Source organism: Nannospalax galili, unplaced genomic scaffold, assembly GCF_000622305.1.
Source record: "Nannospalax galili isolate Female #2095 unplaced genomic scaffold, S.galili_v1.0 scaffold95, whole genome shotgun sequence".
Lineage (NCBI taxonomy): Eukaryota > Metazoa > Chordata > Mammalia > Rodentia > Spalacidae > Nannospalax > Nannospalax galili.
This window is the reverse complement of record NW_008342393.1, coordinates 7,796,103-7,802,566: the sequence shown is the minus strand read 5'-3', so window position 1 is coordinate 7,802,566 and position 6,464 is coordinate 7,796,103.

The following is a 6,464-nucleotide window of genomic DNA, read 5'->3' as shown; positions in this document are numbered from 1 at the left end:
GTAAATACTTCTATTTTGTTTTTATAACTTTTTTTTGGTGTGTGTGTGTGTATGTGTGTGTGTGTGTGTTCTTTCATGTGTGCCACATGCCACCAGATGCATGTAGAGGTAGAGGACAACTTTCAGGAGTTGGTTCTTTCATTTGACTATGTGGGTCTGGGGGAATGAACTCAAGTCATCAGGCTTGGTCACAGGTGCCTTCCAGGCTCCCTTTAAGCAAATACTTCTTTGATCCAATAGCATAAGTCACATTGGTAAATTATACTCTTAAATTTGAGAATATTTAGTTTAAAATAAGCAGATAATATTTGGATCCAAATTAGCAGAAATTTGCAAAGTATTCGTGAAGAAAATAGCATAAAGATTAGCTGTTAAACTTGCAGTGAATTCCAATTATACAGAACAAATTTATTCCTAAAAAATAAGGAAAGCTATGAATGGATTAAATAACAAGAGATAAAAGGATATACAAGTTTAATGCCATTTTTGCTTATCTAAAATTTTTGCTTTGAAGTAACTTGATTTATGAAAATATCTGCAGATTGTTTTGATTGCTTAATTCAGCTACTTTTTGGCTAAGATCATTTATTTAAAACTGGTATGTATATGATTCCTTTTCGTGAGTCAACATTTAAGACATACTGATTGTTACTGATAATTCAATAACATATATACACTTGATGAAAATAAATATTTGTAAGCTGAAAAATATTACATGTAAAACTATCTAGGTTAAAATACTTAACTAATACAGGAAAGAATATTAGAACTTAGAAACCTGCCCTGCAGAGTTTTCTGTTAAATAAAATAGTTCAGTGTCGTCAGAAAAAGAAACAAAACTTTACCTATGTGTCCAGCCAACTGGAGTAGACTTTAGTTAAAATGCAGTTTTTAAGTTCATCATAACAACAACAAAAAAAAAATGTGAAAGATCTTGAAATGGTAAGAATATATTGAGAGAAAAATATTCTTTACATAATAAAAACATCTAGTGATTTCATTTTAGAAGTCAACTATAGCTAAAGGACTAGTTAAACTCAGGCTAGAGAGATGGCTCAGAGGTTAAGAGCACTGGCTTCTCTTGCAGAGAACTCAGGTTCAATTCCTGTCTTTAACTCCAATTCCAGGGGCTCTGACTCCCTTTTCTGACCTCAGTGGTCATTGCATGACATGGGTGCACCTACCTACATGCAGACAATACACTCATACACAAAAATTAAATATAGTAAATAAAATATTGTTTAAAAGAAGTAAACTGATACATTCCCAAATATCTCATTATCCTGATTCAATAATTATATTTGATATAATTTTGATATTTAGAATATGATTATTGATATGTTTAATAACCAATATAAATTCAATGTAGAAAAGTAGTTGTTTTAAAATAATTTTAGTTTTAAAACTAGTTTTTGGTTAATAATAATAAAAATTTTAATATGAGTATCAATTTGAATTAATATTTAATGAACATATATATTCATAATGCATGTACATGGTATGCATGCATGTGGTGATTAGATCTCGAGCTCACATATATACCGGTTACTGTATGTTAAAATTTTTTGTAAGCTCACTAGATGTAGGTGCAGGAGGAGACATACTTTACACTTGAAGAGGGGAAATACCAGTTGTTTCTTAGTCTTATTGACAAAATCTGGAAACATGACTTTCATGAGTCTATGTAGCTCTCCTCTATGTCTTACAGCAGGTCACAGGCATGATCAGTCCATACTGACATTTCTGCAGTGTGGAGGATCAAGTTCAGTGTCATGAACATGCTAAACAAGAATTTTAGTACTGATCTCTACCCTATCACTGTATGTCTAATGTCCAAAGCATGTGAGAAACACACACACACACACACACACACACACACACACACACACAATGTTTACTACCAGTGTGGTTGCATATGCCTTAATCCAAGCACTTGGTGCTTAAGAAGCTGAGGCAGGTGGGTCTCTGTGAGATCAAGTCCAGCCTGGTCTACATAGTGAGTTCTAGGCCATCTGGAGTTATTGGGTGACCATGTCTCCAAAAAGCAAACAAAAGAAAACCAAAAAGAATAGTAACTGAGCACGCCAGTAAGCAGCACTCCTCCACAGTTTCTGCTTCATGTTCCTGCCTTGAGTTCCTGCCTTGGTTTCCCTTCATGAGGGACTCTAATCTGTAAGCCCAACAAACCCTTTCCTTTTACCAAATTGCTTTTGGTCAGAGTTTTATCCACAGAGAAACAAAGTGGGACAAAAACAAAAAACGAACAACAACAACAACAATAAAACAAACATAAGAAAATTATACCCATGTTACATGTAACGAAACAAGAAACTGGTATTTTATTATTTTAATTTTGGGTCACTCTAACGTTCATTGCAATAGGAATCACTGGCAGAAGCTGTCTAAAAGTATTATTCTGAGTCTCGCATCAGAGTCTGATCCCCTGTGTGTAGGGAGGACAGTCACTATCATTTTCTTGACACTGAGAGGTTTCTGTGATATCACACTGGCATTACCAAAAATAGGGAGAGTTGGTCACTGTGCTGTGCTGGGAGTAAAAAACGGATCTTTGAGATGGACTGTAAGTGATTTAGTGTGGAAGAAGGCATCCAAACCGCACAGTATAGGTGGTAGCAGGCAATGAAGAAATGCTTTGGTATATATTTTATGTAATTAAATTTAGTAGCAGTGAGAATATCTTACAAAAATAGAGGAGATATGAGTAAAAGAGGTGCTAGAAAATCATAGTGAAATGTCATGGTTGCCCTCCTTAAGGTCAAGAGGGTCAAAGTAGGTGAGTGTTTGGTTGTATTTCTAAGGCAACATATATTTCCTAGCACTGGAAAACAAATGAGTGGGAATAAATCTGGATTATTGTAGGTTTTGGTGTAGGAACTAAAAATTAATATCCAAATTTGGAGGGGCAAGGAGATAAAAGATTGTTATGAATGGTGGGAAATAGTTTGAGATATGAATAATTGTAGCAGCAGTGGCATTTCTGAAATTGGAGTGGAGGAGTTTGTCATCTCTCCTCCTTGCCCTCTCCACACTTGTCTTACTTACTATCCAGATAGTAACTATCCATACAGCCTTCTATAATACTGGCATGATAGAAATTTTCTGAGGAAAGACCTGCTTTCTAAAAATGCCTTCCTTTTAGTTTATATTTACTTAATTTGTCTAAGTCCAAATGTTCTCAACTATAATCAATAACAAAATCGAACTTTCACAAAAATAATGCTTTCGAACCATCTATTTTTCACTGCCCAGTTTGCATGTGTGATGCCATTTAATTCTAATCAAGGAAATTAGTAATGTGCATGTCCTCAGGACATTTATTAAGGAAGAAGTATCAAATAATTAGTTCCAGATTTATAGGAAGTTTTATATTAAAAAAATCTTGAGTGTATGCCATTTAACTCCAGAACATTTAGTTGTATGTTCTACATTTGATCGAAACTCATCCTTGAGAGGTGATTCTTTATATTAAAACTAATGCATTTATTTATCACAGTGAATCTGAGGCTTTAGATACCATCAGTGTCATCTGAGCAAAACAGATAACTTTCAGCTGCATGAGCTTGAGAGGAACCAATGATCTTGCTGAAAACATCCAACAAAGTTGATTAAACTCAAATATCTGATGTGAAAAATCAAAGATCTGTTTAGCGACGTGTGTTCTCCCTCGTATGTGGCTCCTAGCGCCAAATCCTTTTAAATTTCAGGTACTTTTATTAAGATGATGCTATACAGCAGTCCCTTCTACATGAAATAACTACCATCATCACGACTTTGGCTGAGCCTGATTGCTAAATATAGCCACAATTGGACTTGTTAACGATTGTGCTCATTCATTAAAGGAGTGTCAAGCAGGGTCACTGGACCCTCACCTGAGTGTCCAGCCACTCTTCCCAGCCAACTAGTCCAGCCTTGGAAGACAAAAGAAAAATGGGAAGATCCTAATAGAGGGATGCTTTTAGAAGCCCTTGTCAAGAAACTCCAATGGACTCTCATATGAAAAATTGAAAATTGCCCTGTTCTGACTTTTTTCTACTTCCCTGTCTAGAACTTGTAATGCTAATTACTCTTGCTTTTACTTCTCCTTCACATCCCCTATTCAACAATCAAGGACCTTCTTTTCTCCCTACTGATAAGAATTATGCAATTTTGGAGTCTTTTAGGTAGACCCACTGAAGAGGTACTCCAATTGCCTCACCCTGCATCCCTGTTCAGCACAGAAGAAGCCAGAGTAGTCTGTGTCCCATGTCCCTATCAATAATTTTGGTAACCTCTTCAGAAGATGGTGTGATACGAATAGGAGGTAGGAACTGGCTAGATAGTTAAAAAGAAAAGTAGCCAGTTTCATGGCCAAAAGTCAAAATGTCCTTGGGCCTGTTAGCAAAATATTCTGTTCCAAAGACCAAAAATGTCAAAAGTATTTGGGAGCTTGTATCTAATCCTTCAAAGATTTTAAGGTTACTTCTTCGGGGGGGGGATGTTGGAGGGGAGGGAGTGGGCATGGATTTGATCAAAACACCTTATATGCATGTATGAGATTCTCAATAAAGTTTATGTAAATATTTGAAAAAATACATGTTGACCAATAAAAAAAAAGAAAAATCAAAGATCTAAATTAATGATACAGATACTCTATCTTCATGGCTAAGAAGGCTTAATATTGTTAAGATGCCTATTCTCTTAAAATTGGTCTTTAAAATCAATGAAATCTCAACCAAAATCTTAGTACAATATTTTGTGCATATTGACAGAAAGAGCCTACACCACATAGGAATACAAAAGCCTGAGTAACCCATATACTACTAGAGCAAAACAAAGTTGGATGATTGCCACTACCTGACCTCACACTACAGTAATCAAGAACTGTGATGTTGGTGAAAAGAAAGAGATTTGAGATTCACAGTGCAGATTCCAGAAATAGAACCACATAAATATACACAACTGAACTATGACAGAGGAATTATGCAATTCTTTACACAAAGAATAGGGTTTAACAAATTTGACTGCAACAGCTGGATGTTAGTGAGCAGGAAGGAAAGAAAGTGGCAAGATTAATAAGGAAGGAAGGAAAGACAAACAGAGGGAGGGACAGATAAACCTAGTTAGAGATGTCATAACATTGACAAAAATTCACTCAAAGGAATCCCAAAGCTAAATATCTGACATAAAATACATAACTATAACATTTCTCAAATGTTCCACTAGAGAAAATTTAGGTGCTGGAGACATTGCTCAGTGGTTAGGAGCACATACTATTCTTGCAGAGTGCCTGAGTTTGGTTTCCAGCACCCATATCAGGATGCTCACCATCCCATATAACTTCTAGGTTATTTGGCACCCTGATCTAAACTCCTCAGACACCTGTTCTTAAGTACACATACCCATATACAGACATAGAAACACACACACACATATCTCCTACACACACACACATCTCTTACACACACACACCTTTTTTTAGAATGAAAAGGAAAATCTAGACGTATATGTCTCTGGAAAGGACTTTCAAGATACTGTAATACAGCATAATACACAAAGGAAAAAATGACAAATTGAGCTTCATTATTTAAAAATTCTCTTTGTAAAAGATGTAGAAAGGAAAAAAATAGTCCCCAGACTGAGAGAAAATATTTGCAAAACATGTACCTGAGAAAAAATTGGTCTCTAAAATACACAACAAATGATCCAATTAAATTGGATCACTAGATCCAGACACTCCATAAAAGAGGAAATCAGATAAGAAAAAAGCATGTGAAAAGATGCCCAGCATCGTATATCCCTAACAACAATGAGAGACTCCTATACATGCACATATATTAGAAGAGCAAAAATTTTGATGGTGTTTGGAGAGACTAGTGAATGACTGTAGTCAGAACTGAAAATATTTTGTTACTATCTTATAAAATTTAGTATACTCATATGATGTGATCCACTGATCACATCTTGTGTTACCATCCACCTGAGTTGAAAACGTATACGCACACTTAACTCCCCCCCACACACACACCACATATGGATACTTACAGCAACTCTTTCGATAATTACCAAAGATACCATTTAGTAGCTGAATAGATAAACACACTTTGCTACTTCCATTATGCAATGGAATAATATTCAACAATAATAAACATATTTTACACATAGTGCCAGGAGAAATAACCCTATCTGCAAAGGCTGCAGAACCGCACCATTTTAACTGCATGGCAGCCCACAAAAAGAAAAACAGCTGGGGAAGCGACAGAAAGATCAGTGATGTCCAGGGCTAGGAGGGAGGGAGGAATGACTGTGTGACTCACAGTGGACTTTGAGGAAGGTACAGTGTACTGAAATCATGGGAGGCAGAGACAGGCAGATCTTTGTGAGTTCGAGGCCAGCCTGGTCTACATAGTGAGTTCCAGGACAGCTGGGGCTACAGGGAGACTCTGTCTCAAAAAGACAGTAAATAA